Raw genomic sequence first — 18,727 nt, 5'->3', positions numbered from 1 at the left:
TTTATTCAGAGAAGAAGAAAAAGAAGACAAAAGTATTACATTTAATGAAATTGCATGAGAACAAAGAGGTAAAAGTGAGTGATTTAATGGACTGCCATCAAACTAATGTACTCCTTGGTACTGCAGAAGTGGACCCTCTTTCCAATCCTCACACATATCTCCTGATATACACATAATGAAGTAAATTCCCAGTGAGATGTACATTGTCTGTGATACAGTCATCTTACTGTCTGGGAAATATTGCAAAAATCATGGGAACGGCTCCTTTTCTGTTTTCTCTGATTAATATTTTTAACTGTTTTTTTCTAAGAGAGACTGTGCATATGCCTTTATTTTGTAAATGAAAAGAAATTGTACTAACTAGATTATAAAGGGCAAAATACCACTATTACTTCATTGCTAGCAATAATAGCAGTAATAATCCCCTCTCCCTCCTGCCCCCCCCTCCAATTTTAATAATTCAGGTAATTTTTGAAGGAGATTAAGATCAACAAATTTCAAAGAAAAAATTACAGTTGAAGAATTGCCTCAATTCAAGTCTCATACTCTCCCAGTGAGGCCCAAGATTTCAGCACCATTCATGAAATATGTCTGGGGGCTCTAACACCTGTGAGTTTGTGAGGATTCGCAGGGAGGACTCACCATTGCACAGGCACAGTACACTGCCTGGTGTGCCCAGGCCTAGTAAATGTGTGGTTCATAGTTAGCACAGCAGGAAAAGAGACCCACAAAGACTGTACAGAGTTATAAAGTTCTGGATGGAATTGGCTCCACCATCTCCAAGGTAAGAGCTGCCCTTGAATATAAACAGTATTCTTTCCTTTTGATTTTCTTGAGGCATTGGAATAGAAAATCCCACAGGTATCAGCTATAGCATAAAGAAAAGCATTTATGATTTAAGGGGCTGGGGGGGGGGGAGAGAAAAAACTCTTTCCAAAGCAAAAACTATTTGATTTAATTCCTCTCTTATTCATTCTTCTCTTATTTGTCTCTGTCCTCCAACACCACAATCATTCTCTTTCCCTACAAATACAGTTGCATTTCCTCATGTCACTTCAAGTTTGAATTGTCCTCCGTAGTTCAATCTCAATCTAAGTCCAAAATTAAAGCTCTGTTGTGTTTTTTACACTTTTTATACTTCAAATAAAAAGAAGGGGGTTTTTTTTGTTATCTAAATAGAACAGCTAAACTAGAAAGTCATTGGAGGTAAATGGTACAATTACATAAGCCTATAGCAAACTAAAGCAAATAAAAGCAAAATCTTATATGAAGTTTAAAGAAAATCCATTAATTCAAAGTAGCGTGTTTATTTTTGGAATCCAAATGCTCTTATTATTCAATGTCTAATTGGTAGAACGTTGGCATGTTCAATACTCACTTAACTGCATGGAATCCTTGTAAAACACCTGCCTACAGATACTCACTCACTTAAAATACCTAAATTTCCTACAAAGCATTATGACTGCATCTGCTCCCACAGTATTCCTGTTAAAAGTTTTGACAGTTTGGAAATCACTCACAACAATTTGAGGTATGGAGGAACTATGAAAGTCTTTCTCTGAAGCATAACTTCATAAAAGAGTGGTATTACAGCTGATAATCTGCTACCCAAAGAAAGATTTGTTCGTATTTGTTTTCTTCCAAAAGAAATGCTAAAGTTTGAACTTGAACTTGTATGAAGTTTTTCTCCCAGAAAGATTTGGATTCTGCCTCAACGACTAAAATAACTTCTTGTATATTGCTAGTGGAGTTTTTTTCCCCTCCTTGGTGTAAAATTTGTTGTGCTGTGAACTGTCAGGGTGGTTAGTGGGAGGTGTGTGTCAGTTTTAATATTGAGTAAATATGTTACAAATATGAAAAGGATTTAAGGGAAAGACACAGGTGTTGAATGTCTTTGAGTGCCGTGATGTGTGTCCTTAAGAAACAGTTAAATCCAAAATGATCCTATGTGGTTGTATTTCTGCAGAAGACTACCTACAGATTAATATTCTGTACCGGGTTTATGTGGCAAGGTTCTGGTATTGGGGGGGCTGCAGGAGTGGCTTCTGTGAGGAGACCCCAGAAGTTGCCCCCATGTCAGACAGAGACAGTTCTAGCAAGCTCCAGGATGAATTCACCGCTTGCCAAAGCTGAGCCCATCAACAACGTTGGTAGTGCCTATGTGCTAACATATTTAAGAAGGGGTAAAAATCACTTCACAATAGCACCTGGAGAGAGTGAAAATACATGTAAGAAAATACTATGCAGACACTAAGGTCAGTGAAAAATGAAAGGGAGGAGATGCTTCAGGCACTGGAACAGAGATTCCCCTGCAGCCCGTGGGGAAGACCATGGTGAGGCAGGCTGTCCCCCTGCAGCCCAGGGAGGTCCACGGTGGAGCAGATATCCACCTGCAGCCTGGGGAGGACCCCACGCCGGAGCAGGTGGAAGTGTCCTGAAGGAAACTGTGATCCTGTGGAAAGCCCATTGTCGTGGTTTAACCCCAGCCAGCAACTAAACACCACGCAGCTGCTCACTCATTCCCTCCCACCCAGTGGGATGGGGGAGAAAATCGGGAAAAGAAGCAAAACCCGTGGGTTGAGATAAGAACGGTTTAATAGAACAGAAAAGAAGAAACTAATAATGATAATGATAACACTAATAAAATGACAACAGCAATAATGAAAGGATTGGAATGTACAAATGATGCACAGTGCAATTGCTCACCACCCGCCGACCGACACCCAGCCAGTCCCCGAGCGGCGAATCCCTGCCCCCCACTTCCCCGTTCCTATACTGGATGGGACGTCACATGGTATGGAATACCCCGTTGGCCAGTTTGGGTCAGGTGCCCTGGCTGTGTCCTGTGCCAACTTCTTGTGCCCCTCCAGCTTTCTCACTGGCTGGGCATGAGAAGCTGAAAAATCCTTGACATTAGTCTAAACACTACTGAGCAACAACTGAAAACATCAGTGTTATCCACATTCTTCGCTCTGAACTCAAAACATAGCACTGTACCAGCTACTAGGAAGACAGTTAACTCTATCCCAGCTGAAACCAGGACACCCATGCAGGAGCAAGTTTTCTGGCAGGACCTGTGACCCTGTGGGGGGACCCACACTGGAGAAGGTCAAGAAGGACTGTATCCCATGGGAGGGACCCCACGCTGGAGCAGGGGAAGAGTGTGAGGAGGAAGGAGCAGCAGAGATGAAGTGTTATGAACTGATCACAACCTCCACTCCCCATGACCCTGTGCTGCTTGGAGGGGACGAGGTAAGAGAAGTTGGGAGTGAATTTGACCCTGGGAAGAAGGGAGGGTTGGGGGAAGGGCTAGATTTGTTCTTATTTCTCACTACCCTACTCTTTTTAATTGATAATAAATTAAATTAATTTCCCCAAGTTGAGTCTGTGATTTGCCTGTGATGGTAATCAGTAAGTGATCTCCCTGTCCTCATCTTGACCCATGAACTTTTTCATCATATTTTTTCCTCTGTCCTTTGGGGAGGGGGAGTGATAGAAGGGCTTGCTGGGCACCTAGTGGCCAAGGTCAACGCACCACATATTCTTACGTCAGGGAGTGTGTGGCAAAGATTGGTTTCCACCAGGGAAACTCCAAAGAGCTATTCAAGTCAGACAGGTGAAAAATGCAGTAGCCAGCTGAAGGTCTTGCAATCCACATAGTTGTTTACAAGATTGTTTCCTATCTTGTGAAAAGTACAACTGAGGGTCTAGAAAAAGGGATCATGAATAAATTTATCTTTCAAAAAGGAGTTAACAATTATGCAAACCATAGATTTAATTTTAAATGTCAAACATATGCAGAAGTACATTTGAGATCTGAAGCACTGAAGGCAAAATCTTTCCAAATAACACAGGCAAGGCTGTGTTAAAATGTTCTTGGGTTTGGAATTTATCCATGATATGTCATTTCCAAAGTGAGAGGAAAAAAAAGAAAAAACGGGAAAAAAGGAAGACTTAATGGTGAAGAAACCATCTGTATTATTATTATTATTATGCTCAATACAAATTCTTACAGACCAACTTTCTTTGTGCTGGAATTTGTGGCTATGCATTGCCTTTTTGACACAGAAGCTCAGCAAGTTGCTATTAAAGCTTTTTACCACATTATGTTCTTATGTATTCCAGGGAATGGATATTCTGGGAAACTGCTGGTGATTGCACTTTATGATGCTTTGTCTACTGGAATAGCTAATAAATTAAGCTTGTTTCATAATGTCCACAAGCAAAAAAGCCTGTGGAGTTCCACTAGTATAAAACTAGAATAGCACAATAGTGAATTATGTCTAAGGTTTCCTTTCCTCATTTTCTTTAACAGCTTGATAGATTGGCTTTGATTCTAACATATCTTCTTGTGATTTATGTTTTGGAGAAAAAGATTACTGAGGTAATAAAGCCCACAACTGTCAGTTTCTCAATGAATTTATTCTTTTCAGATGAAACATCTTATTTATGATTATATAAATTTTATTTAATAATGGAGTGTGAAAAAAAAGGATTTTTTTTCTACATTTGCTAACTCAAGCATTCAGCTGTCTTACCCCCAAAACGAAGAATATCTGGTGATTTGATTCTCATTCAGTTTTAGAAACTTATATGAAAAAACGAAAATGTGAACCAAGAGAAGAACAAAACAAATTGAAAAGCAGACAAAGAAGAAACTGTGGACAAATCTTAGTATTCAGATAAAAGTAGCAAACCCCTGACTATCTTCTGGTTTCTTTCAGAGAAAACACAACCCTGTCATCCAGGAAAAGCACAGTCACACAGCATTTCAATGCCTTGCCTTTCTCCTGCATACTCATATACTTATTCTAATTCCCTTTTAAAGCATTTGTAGACTTTTCCAACATTTGCTTTTTCTCTGAAAGCCTCTTTATTTTCTGTTACCATTTTCTGAATTATTTTTCATATACCAACAGGGCTCAGAATTGGTTCAGAAAACTAAGACCACTACTATGTCTGATACTTTATCACAGAGTGAAAACTTTCCCATACTGTAGCTGTATTCATAGTGTAAATTATGAGTACAATCATATTCTTCAATATCCATAGTTTATCATTAAGTTTATTGCTTTTCAGGGCATATAATAGATCTTAAAATCAATGATTCTATATCTAAATTAAGCAGTCCAGCATCTCTGCAAGAATTTCTTTGCCATTTCAGAAGATTAATAATAGTTTTACAAAGAAAAAAAAGTATCTAAAGATATGTATCTTGGAGGAAGGCAAAGTTAAGTTTTCCTCCTTGCATTTCTGGAACAACAGGTTAGTCCAGCCATAGAGATACAGTTCTGTAATGTGTTCACTAAGTTAATGAATTAATCCCTAATTGGAGTACTTTGCTCAGCTTGAAGTACTATTGCAAGCATGGCACAGATGTCCTATGTGATGCAGTAAGTCTACACCTCAAGTTCTTTGTAAAATGTGCTTTATAACATTTTCTTCTAATGTTGTAATAAATACAAAGATGATCTGAGATATTCAGAAGCGTGACAGTGAGCAACAGACATTGTATCCTAGTTACCACTATAATCCTGATGCTACTGCCTGTTGCCTGTGAGCAGGCCCTAGACATATTAAGCACGACAGCTGCCTTGCCTAGAATCATACAGTGCCAGGCACAAACACATGTTCTCAAGCAGCCTTTCCATTTTTTTAAATTGCTCTGCCTTTAGATGGTAAATTTAGGTATATATATATTAGGTAAATAGGTATTTTTAACATAACTTTTGAAAAGGGACTATATTAATCAACACCAAGTCACATTTTGTTGTAATAGTCTTGTAAAAAGGTACATGCTAATGTTCTGTTGATTGTGCCAGACTGTGTCTCTCTTTCTTTCCTCCTGCATTAGATTCAGAGTGCCCAAAATGGCAAGCTAAGGAAATTACTTTATCAGTGGCTTCTTCTTTGGCAGGCTTCACTGGCAATTGCGTTGCCTCCGGGTATCTCAGAGTAGTCTGTTGTGCCAATGGAGAGGATGCCTGGTACTCTTGAACATTACTTTCTTTTAATTCATCTCCCTTTCACAGAATTCTACCGTATGTAGGAATATATTTACTCTGAAGGGAAATTAGGATTTATGGAAAATACATCGTCTGCTTCTTCAATTTCCTAGAACAAAGGTCAACCAATCTTACACCTATGAATTCTCCAGTTGAATTTATTGGCCTAGTACTTAAACAGGAGAAGCTTTCAGTAATGGTCATGTAAGAAAAAAGTATGTTTTATATTTCAGAGATCTTACAAGACATAAGTTACGCTGTGATTTTCCGTCTTTTGAAAAGATACTGCCTCTGGTATCATGCAGGAGGAGCCCAAGAGATGCAATACATAGAAAAGTGTTAAGTTGCTTTTATTTTATGTTATTTTATTTTACTTTATTTTATTTTATTTTATTTTATTTTATTTTATTTCATTTCAATTCATTTCATTCATTTCATTTTTGTTTGTCAATGTGAGTTGTTTACACAAGGTATGGTTCAGAAGCTGGTCTTGCTGCTAACAGCCCCTCTGTCCCGATGTCCCAACAGTGATATACAACACAACAGTCCTGTATATTACTGGAAGATAATTAAAGCAGATATTTAGTGATTCAGATAATCACTAAAAAACCTCATATTGGGTTTATGTGGCAAGGTTTTGGTAGCAAGGATGGATGCAGGCGTGGATTCTGTGAGAAGACACCAGGAGCTACCCCCATGTTGGACAGAGCCAGTTCCAGCTGGCTCTAAAGCAGAACCACTATTGGCCAAAAATGAGCCCATCAGCAATGCTGGTGGTGCCTCTGTGATAACATATTTAGGAAAGGGTAAAAAACACTGTGCGGCAGCTGTGAGAGAGGAGCAAGAAAATGTGAGAGAAACAGCCCTGCAGACACCCAGGTCAGTGAAGGAGGAGGGAGAGGTGGCTCTCCAGGTGCCAAAGCAAACATTTCCCTGCAGCCCATGGAGGACCACATCAGAGCAGATATCTACTCTGCAGTCCATGGAGGACCCCACGCTGGAGCAGGTGGAGATGCCCTGAGGAAGCTGCAGCCCATGAAGAGCCCACGCGGCAGCAGGCTACTGGCAGGAGCCTTGGCCTGTGGAGAGGAGCCCACGCGGGAGCAGGTGCTCTGGCGGGAAGTACGGCTTGTGGGGAACCCACGCTGGAGCAGCGTTTCTGAAGGACTGCACCCTGTGGAAAGGAGACGTGCTGGAGCAGTTCTTGGAGAACTCCAGTACACAGGAAGGATCCACATTGGAGCAGTTTGTGGAAGACTGCATCCTTTGGGAGGAGTCCCACACTGGAGCAGGGGAAAAGTGAGGAGGAAGAAGGAGCAGCAGAGGCAAATTATTATGAACTGACTGCAACCTCCATTCCTCATTCCCCTGCACTGCTCCGCGCAGGGACGAGGTAGAAGAGTTAGGAAGAAAGGAGTGAAGTTGACCCTGGGAAAAAGGGGAGGAGTGGGGGAAAGATGTTTTTATTTTTGCCTTTGTTTCTCACTATCTTGCTCGATTTTTAATTTGCAATAAATTAAATTAATTTTCCCCCAGTCAAGTGTGTTTTGCCTGTGATGGTGTTTGGTGAGTGATCTCCCTAGCTTTATCTATGAGTCTTTTCACCTTATTTTCTGTCCCTGTCCTGATGAGAAGGGGGAGTGAGAGAGTGGCTTGGTGGGCATCTGGCAGCTAGCCAAAGGTAACCCACCGCAATGCTGTATGTCTGGACTCTTCCAAAATGCCATAGGTCAAAATGATTATTGTGCCTCAGCCTAAGTTTTCATATCAATTTCCCTGCTGTAATGGGGTGTGAAAATCAGAAAAGAATACAATGTGAGATACTTTAAATGAATTAAAACCATGTTTACTTAATAATTTTGAGAGCAGGTATTAGGCAGTTAATTAAGGAGTCATCTATATATGTTAATTTACTGAAGTACTGCATTTACCACAGCATCATTTCATTACCACAAAGATATGAAGACTTAGATTTTTTTTTAATATAAACCACATTTTCAAAGTATTGTGTAACTTTTAATCTGTTAAATTTCTTAGGAAGATAACTAAATTTCAAATATAGTCTCTTTTTTTGTTCTTTTAAAATTTTACTTAAAAAGAGAAACATTAGGAAAAACCACTCTATTACTAGTAATCTACAGTAGTAATTTTTTCCTTCTAACATTTTTATTATTACAGTTATGTCAATGATAAAGTTGTAATACTATTTAATCTGTTAACATTCTAATTTGAAAAAAAATGTAATTCTTAAACTTTGTTCATTTCTTATTGTGATAAATTTTAACTACCATCAAATCCATCTAGTTATTGCTTCATTGCAAGCTACTTCTTTGTAGTCATTTTGACTCTGACTTATGAAAAGATCCCAGACTTCATCTATATCTTCAAAGTTTGCTTGTTAAAAAAAGTTAACATTGAAATAAGCCTGCACATTTTTTTTTTTAAAATCAATAATCTTTTTCTTTATGGAGCTGAAATATGATGAAACAATTTTATCTAGTGAACATTATTAGGGATTTGCAATAGTGTCATCTGAAAATACAACTTAATTCTGTGGTAGAATATAAATTTAAAAACAGAGGTGGACCAGAAGAAACATACTTGCCACCAACCAGTAATTCTATAATGTTCAGAGGAACTGCTACAGTTATCTTGCAGTATTTGCAGAGAAGACAGTGAGGAGAAGCACCACCTATACCAAGAAAACCCTTATGAAAGAAACAGTTGAATGAGATGGGAAAGTGAAAGTGTACCAGCCTTTAGGTTGTGAAGTCTGTTGTTTTGAAAAACTGTCTCCATTTAGGCTGAACTTAAAAGACTGAACTTAAAAGATAATGTTGACATATTCCTAATCTTGAACAAATGACATTATTTATATAATTATTCATTGTTTTAAAGTGTTTACCTGCTGATTTTCTATATACTGTAAGCTGTTGTCTTGTATCAGCTCTTTATGTGAGAGACCTTGTAAGGACTGTTTTGCATTGGAGGTAGTATCAGGGCACTGTAAACTGCTTTCAGAAGCAAGTTGAACAATATTTTTCTCTCCTGTAGTACAAATCTTCAGATCCTTATGGTATATCACAGTCAATCACCGTGCTCTTGCTGTGAATCTTCACACCTGAGGGTGCATGAGGAAAACAGGTTCTGCACACAAGCCAAGCATTAAAACCACGTGTATGTCCAGCTTCTATGCACAAATTCAAAGTGAGCACACCTTGAATAAATACAAATGTAATATTTATTACAAAAAATAATAAATCCACATGCATTTTTTACTCTGGAGTTCAGAAAAATGGAGAGAGAATCACAGATGCTGCTCAGACTGCTAACTATAACACTAGAAGGCATTTAGATACCATGGTGGCATAAAAATGAGAAGAGCTTCTGTGTTCTTAGAAGTGCTCATCCTTTAGAAGTCATCGTAACTGGCTACAGTCATTCTTCTTTTATATCCAAATTTATGTCCCGTCCTCTGTCTCTAAACCTCCCTAAGCCAACAAGAATCACAGACTTTATTTGATCCTAACTTGACCGTGTTGCTTTAAGCTGGCATGGTCTTTTCTGATTCACCCTGAAATAACCTCCTTATGCCATAGAAATCAATCCTCATGCATGTTTTGAAATAGACGTTCAAATTTGGCCCCTGTTCCTGATACAGAGTATGAACATCTAACCTCTGCTGCATGTAAAATCATACCTAGCCTATATACTATTTTCCTGGCTGGAGCTTTCATTCTGTAAGTACTGTGAGGTGTCCTGTGAAAACTATATAACACTGTATACCTATTTCTGTTAGAAATCATCTTTTCACATTGCAATGAAATACTTTTTTTCAAAATCCAAGCTGTTATACTGTCACTATAGTTTGCATAGTCATCTGTGTTTTCTTTCCTGCTATGAGATCACCAATACAGTTTTACATTATAGAATCCTTCCATGTGTCCTTCAGTTTGTTTTACAAATTTTACTAAATGTAGAGTGAATACACATCTGCTGTATAGTTTGATTCCGTAGTACTTTGTAGTGCATTTTATTATTTGTCCACAATAAATATACCTGGTTGACATTTAAATCATATTTTGGAAGCAACTTTTGAGAGGTTAAGAGAAAATGTCTCTGAGCAACTTGTGATCCGAATCTGCTTAGAATTAACTAATACCATTTCCTATGATGAGAGCGATCAGTAGTTTCTTCATAATCTGATAAACATTTTGTTCTTTTTATATCAGAACTCATGATGTTTATGAAGCAGAGCTAATATTTGTGTCTGTTACATTGATAAACATCTGGAAATACAGCACATCTGCTTGAATTGCAACTGGCTTGTTGGGATTGTAAAAGCAGAATAATGGAGAGTCACAGAGCACTCTACTGATTTAGGACCTTGTGATGTTTATCCAATCTTTGCATAATTACATTCGCATGTAGAAATTTTCATATAGCTGATATACTTCATAATTAATCTGTGAGTCCAACAGCCTCAGTATCTGGTGTGTTTGTGTGTGATGCCTATGGTATCCATTAGTTGGTAGTTCGAACATTTCTGTCAGCTGATTTTCTTTCTTTCATGTGGGTGCCTTCTTTTCATACATATTTTCTTCACTATAAACTGGATCAATAGAATTGAAACTGATATTTTCTTCTTAGGGTCTTGACATAATCTTTCTTATTATCTCATGGTATTCTGCCTAAATTGAAAATTGGTATTAGCATGTCATTAGCTATTATATGGACACCCTCAATATCTCCAAATATTTCGTTGTTATTTTTTTTTAAATGCATCACAAGTTTCAAGTCTTCACTTATTTCAAAAGGTAGATGGGAAAACATGTATCTGCCCCAGGGTGTACTGATGTGTACAGTTCAGATGATTCCTCATCTAATCTGACTTGCCAATATCTGTTTTTCAAATTTAGAACAGTATAATATGTTTTGCAAGCTTGTCAGCCCTGAATATCCAGTGGGCAAGACAGAGCAAATTGTCTTAATACAGTCCTGCTAAAATCTGTGGGATCCAGTCAAATCCCAATCCCCACTGTCCCTCTTTTCAGCTGCAGGCAGTTAACCCACGGAAAGCAGCAATGAACACTTCTTTTCCCAGCTATAGAAATTCAGCCCTCAGTCCATCTGCCACTGTAAAAAGGCACATCAGAGCTATATGGGGGACTCATATATATCAGAGGTAGCTGATATATTAATAGTGATATGTAACATTTCCCCTGAAACTCTTTTATCTTTATGATTATATCATTGCAAAGTGCAATGATTTGGGGAGTTTTGATGTGCAATATGTCTGTTCCATTTACTAATTTAGGTTTAGATGCAAGGTAATCGCCCTGTAGGATGAAGAACCATGACATGCTCTTCTTTCACAAAGTAGGAACAAGTTGACTGTTACAGTTGGGTTTTGTTTGTTTCTTTGTTTGTTTGTTTTCATCTACCTCTGAGTTTTTCCTGTGGATATGGAAGTGTTATTCAGATTTTGGTCTCAGACTTCTCTTTGGGTATGTTTCTGAGACAGTAAGAATTCTTACCAGTGACACAGCTGCCTCCTGTAATGCTGTCACAGGGAGCACACACTACAGGGGTGTTAATGGGAAACCATGACCGCCCTTGTCTCTAAGAAACCTGCTCCTGGAGCTTTGAAAATGCCGGCTAATGACAACATCATTTTGACCCATGATCTCAGTTTCTCCAAGTCTCCTCCTGTGGCATATTGTGAAATGTGTTGTGCCCTACAAGCAGTGGAACATGGACTGTAGATCATTCAGAATTAAACATCCATTACATGGATGCCCACTCTTGCAAGTTATGGACTTGTTGACTGAAGATGTCTCTTGTAGTTGTTTGTTCCTATATGTGGGATGGATCCTCTAAATGTAAGAGTCATTTGTTGTAGTAATGAGCTGTGCATTCTGATTTTCCTCTGATGTTGGAATACAGTATACAGTACTAGAAGATAAGATTGTACTCATGTTCATCCAAAGATCTGTGGCCTTTTTTCCTGGATAAATTAGTCATGTTACACACAAAGGAAAAGCAAAAAATTGTTCTGCATTTGTGATATATTATTGCAGAAGCTGATTTTTTTTTTTTTTTGAGATGCATCTGCAACTGGACTTTCACTTGCCATGTTATGGTCATTTTGTCTAAGGATGCATACAACTTTTTTCATGTTGATCATGAGGTATATGAAACTACACATTGTACTTTTGCAAACCCTTAGCAATCTACATCTTAGTTCTTTCTCAGTGACACTGAATATCACACTACCTTTGAGCAAGTCAATTTCAGCATTTCAAAAGTTCTTTCTGTCTTATTTTGTATCTTTTTGCTGCACTGCTGTTATATACTTGTTGATCTGCTTTTTCTCCTAATAAGAAGACCAAAGCAGTAGTTCAAGTACAGAAGTCTCTTGTAAGATTATTTTGTAAGCTTGTCTAAGAAATCATCCAAAGTGGAAAGCAATTTGTGTTGATTCCCCTAATAAGGTGCTAGAACATTCAAAGTTTCTTCTTATGCTGTTTTCAGCAGGGAGGACTGTGTTCAGTCATCACGTCTTTTAATCAGATCCTTTTGTAGATTTAGATGTTATTTCACTTGTCCACAAGATGAGGGGAGATAATTATTGTTTGACAATCCCTCCACATTTTAATTCTGTAAAAAAACCCCAAAACTGTTGCTCTTGTATTCATGTATTTACTGTCCCTGTAATAGAACATTTGCTCTCTAATAAACAGTGGCCACTTTTGACATAATGTTGTGCAATTTTTTGCTGCACTTTGTGTAATACTTGATCTCAGACTGAAGTCTCAAGAAGAGCTTTCTTTATTAGACGGCATTTATTAAACAAATTGAACTTTAATATGTACTAATCTTGTACAATCATTCTGTTCGAATCCTGTCAGAAGTCTTTGTCTCATTCTACATATATAATTCTAAAATTTGATATAATAAGGAAAAACATATATGTAAATAAGTTTTTCTTGTTATTCTTGAAATTATTTCATAACTAATTAATCAATTAGCAAATAATTATATAATTAATTTCCTATCTCATAATTAGAAAATTTATGTGAAGAAAAATTTTATTTCCTATTATTTCTGTAAAACATTTGTCTTTCTTTAAAAAAGTCTCATTTTACAGTGATTGAGTAACCAAATGGGATCACTTCCCAAATGAAAAGGAATAAAAGAAAATTTTTAAGGAGAAAAGGAGATTGTGAACCTTTGCCATAATGTATGTCGATTAAGAGTCTTTAATATAAAAGCAAATATGAGCCTAATATAGAGTTTTGAGAGATAAATGTAAATATATTTATATATTCACCTCTCAGAATTGTTTCTCTCTCTGTATATATCTTAGCATATAGAATTATGCAAAGAAACAGTTTAAAATACATCCTTGGGAGAAGGGCATATTCTCAACTACGTCACTGTGGGAATACTGAACTATGGAATACACTAGTTATATGTATGTATATATTTAGTTTTTATTATAATAATGGATATATATTTAAATTTGTATCTTTATTAACCTAGGAATAAAGAACTCCAAGAAATAGTGGAGATACAGCTTAATAGAGAGAACAGGCATTAAGTAGGAAGGTAGGTAGGTACATAGGTATGTAGATATTGAGAGAACAGATCATCCACTTATCCCAAGAAAAGATGGACTAAGTCTCAAGAGACATCTCGTCTATTTTTACAAAGTGTCCCTGTGCTGAAGAATCCACAACCTTAAGGGCAAATCAAGTATAAAATTAATAAATAATTTTAAGAAAGACTCAGAATAAGCTAATCTAGGTGAAAAAATGTTTAAAATAAACCTAGCAACACACTTTTGAAAATTTTGAAAAGAAATTTAACTTTCAGAAAGACTTTTCTCTCCATATCAGTATGTATTTTGCTAGGCTCCACGTGTATTGCCCATGAATGTAAATCGCACAGTACACATGCCCCATGCAGGATCTCTCCACTTGCTAGTCTTACCGGGGCCTGAGTTGGGTTTAGTTTATTTCAGCTGTGATAACACTTGTCTGGGAGTCAAGTGGTTATTGTCAAACCTGCTGTAGCTTAAGTTCTGTGAGTACTATGGTAAAAGTAAAATATATGGTAAAGGTCTAACAAACCTAGATAGTTATTGTGTAACAAAAAATAGCCCATTATGTTACTTGAGGCTATCTAGGAAGAAATGAAAAGAAAGCAAATTGTGCAAAGGAAACAAAAAATAACCCCAAGTGGACCCCAAGGCTGAAGAGGAAGAAATCTCCACCATCGGTGTTGAACTCCTAGAAAATAGTCTTTTATAATATCAGGAGGTATTGATGGCATAAAATAAGATCAAATATTACACAGGAATATCACAACATTGAATCATCCTTTCCTAACTGGAAAGGATAGCAAGGAAGAAAAATGTGGACATTATTGATCATGGGACAGAAAAGAAAGAAAAAAGGGAAAAACCTGATTCAGCCTTGAAGGAAGACCTTATATTCATGGCCAAGATACCTCTAGTTAGACAAGAAAGTACCAGTACCATTATACAAGACATTGGTAAAGCCACTCTGGAATACTGTGTACAGTTCTGGAAAAATATGATCTAGGGAGATGAATTCAAATCAAGCAACTGCAAAGTCAGTCTTTAAGTTTACTAGAGACTCTATTACAGATCATTAAAAAAAAGATAATAAAAGTTCTTGACTCAATTACTTTTGCAAAACAAAGACTAGGAAGGAATATGGTTGTTCCCTTTAAATATATGAGGAAAAACAAGAGAAGAAAACAAACATTTAAACTAAAGGGCTAAAGTTGGGATAAGAAAAAATTCATACAAAATGGGCAGAAGTATTTTTGGCTGAAATGAAAACAAAATTTCTGCTATTAGATCAGTGAAGTCTTCTAACACAGGTTTCCTAAGCATAGCAATCCATGAGATCTCTTCTTCTATTCCCCATGGTTTTTTATCTCTCTCCTGTTGTTCCCCCCCACCCCGCCCCCGTGTGTATTTTTTCGAAGGTAAAAAGTAACTAAGAATCTGGAGGTTTATGAAAAAATGTTTTTGATAACAAATGTGAAACTGGACTATTGCCATTTAAAAACAGATGGAAAACAGTTCTAAATATATCCAGGAGGCTAGAAATCCTGAAGAAGCAAACCCCAAAATATCTCAATTAATACCAATTCTAAATAGTACTTTAACAATTTCTTTGTAGTATGTTCACTGTATCTGTAGTGTACCATAAAAATAAAGAAATAAACCCCCCAAATTTCCTCTTCTCATTTATCACTGCCTTAGTTATTTAGCTTTTAATTTTAATTAACTTTTCCTTGGCTTTAATATTTTTGTACATATTTTGCACAATGCTTCACACATATCTAGATAAAAAATGAACTTCCTGGAAGAAACCGTGATTTGCATTTATCTTAGATAGTGATTGGTTAAGATCTCTGTCACTCCTCAGTATCCTGACTGCCTAGAGAAACAAAGCAAGGAAATGTAAAAGCACTTGGAAGTATCTACCTCCTCCTCATTTTCAGCTGTTTAATAGAACGACAAAATGTCTGTGTGGGTGAATTGTTCTCTTGGTTCTCTCCTTTCATTAATCCAAATTTTCACCATCATTCTACCTCTCAACATGGCAAGGCTAAAAAGTAGAACAAAACCCTGTGGTAAGATGCACAAAACAAGATAGTAATTCATGATCCTAAAATGGTGCAACTTGAATTTCTTTAGCAGACACCATTTTCTCTAACCTCAGATCATGACTCAGAAAGCCTGATGTATCTCAGCCTTGCACCTCTAAATGAGTCTGCACAGATAAAGTCCTTAAAAACAGTAGCTCTTCACCATTAAGCCTGAGGTGAACTGATGACTGAATTGGAGCTCCGGCAGATCCAGGAATGAAACTTACTCTTAGTTACTATCTAATACTCTCCTGGGTTATTATTTTGTCTTTCAAATTGTGTTGATAACGGCATTGACACATTATTAGGAACAGGTGTTAACAGTTTATGAAGCAATAAAGACAGAACTATGAACCAGCATTTAAAATCTGTATTGGAAAAAACTGAGTACATGAGTTCATAAAATACAATGCTGACAAAATCTTTCCATTTCATTAGGAACTGAGGAGGAGGCAAGACAACACCTACTAAAAATAAGCAGAAGTAGTTTTGGCTCACTTGTATCCAACATAAAAGACCTGGATGTTGCAGTTTCAAGCCTGTTGATGGTAATTTTTAATAAGCCTTGCAATGTTTGCTAAAAAATAGATGTTAAAGTTTTCTAGAAGGACTGAATGACCTGGGTAATCAAGGTTGGTGAGATTCATATCACTTTTAGACAAATTAATAGCCAATCAAATAAATTTAAAAAAATTACAGGATTGGCATCTATGTCTATCAATTTGTTCTTATGTAAAAGAAGTCTTGGAACACAAATTTCATAATTATATGTCAGGTGTAGAAACTTGACTGGCCAAGGTAGCTGTCCATACGTGAATCTACTCAGACTGTTGCAAGGTCTTTAAACTAGTATATAAATATTAAATGGTATAACTAAATATGTATTAAATGGATTAAGAACACAGTAATTTGGAACTCCTAAGAAGACCAGAGCCAACAGGAATAATTGTTGAATGGATATTTTTCTTGGTAGGTTTGACAGAGATACTATTCAACATTTTCACCAGTGAGCTGCAGTGAATCTGAAAATGTAACTTGCAAAATTTGTGGATTGTTTCACAGTAAATGCAGATGATGTCAGAGGAATCCTGATTGCTTTGTAGTCTTGATCCAGCAGGCAAAATGTTTAATAAATACATCTGTACAACAAGAAGGGAGGACACATTTTCAGAATTGGAAGCACAAGGAAGGAAAAAGTAACTACTGTAGGTGAGATGCAGGTTTGGAGCTGCAATGCGGCAAGGGAGAACTCAGCAGGCAGGAGCCTGCTGTTGCACTTCCCTCTTTGTAGATTTGAATGCTGCCGATGACAGAGAAATCTTCTACTGGAAGTATGAGCAATGAAGCTTTGTCCTACCTTCCAAGCAGTCATTAACCAAGCACTCAGTTAAATTACCTCACTTTTGCAGTTGGCTATGCTACCAAACATTCAGCTGAAGTGTGCAATGACCTAACACAGGCCAGCCAGCAGTAACAGTAGGATGACATGCTCATGTGTGTGAGGACCTGGTTTGCAGACCTTCAGAGCAGAAGCATTCTCAGAAGTATTAACTACGTTTGTCATTCCAATGGTATGTTGATTCTAAAGGAAAGTGATAGCAGATTATTTTTCAAAATTCGTTAACTGACATTGGCTTAACATTTGATCCAGAACACCAAACCCCTAGGTTTTGAGGTGGAGATCTTGAGGAATTCTTATTCTGATGTCCATTGCAGTGAAGAATGCAATGAAGAATGAAAAATTCAAATTCCCCATTAGAAGACCTGAACAAAATTGTTCTACTTCCACCAAAAATGCAAAGAAATACAGAAACTTATCCTTTCCATAGGTCAAAATGCACACACAATTGTTCAGGATAGAGGACTTGTATCTTCCTAACGACTGAAGGAGCATAAAATGTTTCAGAGAGATACCTACTTTCTTAATATCTTAAAAGCTCAATAAGGCAAAAATGAAGCTACAGTGAGGAAACATTTCAGAAGGGAGAGAGTGCTGCAAAGCTGTTTCTGCAGCAGCTGCAGCACAATGTAGTATTAAGACATTTCCCAGCACATGGGCTTTCATTCTACAGTAACAGATAGCTGCAGTTCATGGACATGTAATATACGGATTTTTGTAAGATAGATTTACAGAGCATCATATATGTTAAGCCAAAGATCCAGGCACTGATATTATCTAACAAAGAAAAATATTGCACATATAATAACATACATTTTAATCTATTATATAAATAGATTTCAGGCAGCACTAGTTGACATCATTAAACTCCATTCATGTACTTGTCATTGCGGTTTCCATAGAAACTAGTCTTGCAAACGAAAATGGAGAAACAGGATTGAGAAACATGGGGGGAAAAAAAGAAAAATAAAATATAATTAGAAAAATACCTCATTAAAATAAGCAAGTTGTGGTTTACCAACATTAGCGCCTCAACCCAGTGAGCAATCTGTGTATAGAAATCCTGTCAAAGTTAACGGCAGTTGTGACAGACACAGCTGCATCAACTGCTTTGCTGTGAGTGACATTAGATTATTTAGGGTATTCTAGTCAATTCAAATATTGTATTAGTACTGTGTCTTAACAGAGGGTTTTGTTTGTTTTCCTTGGGAAGGAAGGGGAGAGATTACATCCTAGGGCACAGAAAATACCTTTGAGTTTTATACAGTCAATGTCACTCAAGTTTCTACTTTCTTTCTGAATGAATTGACTTTGCATGAAAATATCATTCTGCTATGTCTTCTCATTTAATCTTCTGTATACTTTATCCCTATAATACACTTCATTTAAAACAATTCCTTGTTGCTTCACTTCATTTATTTGGCATAATAGAAATAAAAGTTCTATTTAGTACATGTTACAATGATGAAATAGCTCCCAGCTTTACCATAAAACCAGAGGTATTTATTATGTAATGGTAGCTCTTTGTACTACTGGAACATGCACTAAAAATGTCATTGGTTTATTTATTAGAATCTGATATTATCAGCCCTAAATTACTTACAACCTGAAAATACTTCCAAAGCGTATTACC

The sequence above is a fragment of the Harpia harpyja genome, chromosome 3 (genome assembly GCF_026419915.1).
Source record: "Harpia harpyja isolate bHarHar1 chromosome 3, bHarHar1 primary haplotype, whole genome shotgun sequence".
NCBI lineage: Eukaryota > Metazoa > Chordata > Aves > Accipitriformes > Accipitridae > Harpia > Harpia harpyja.
Note: the sequence above shows the minus strand (reverse complement) of the source record.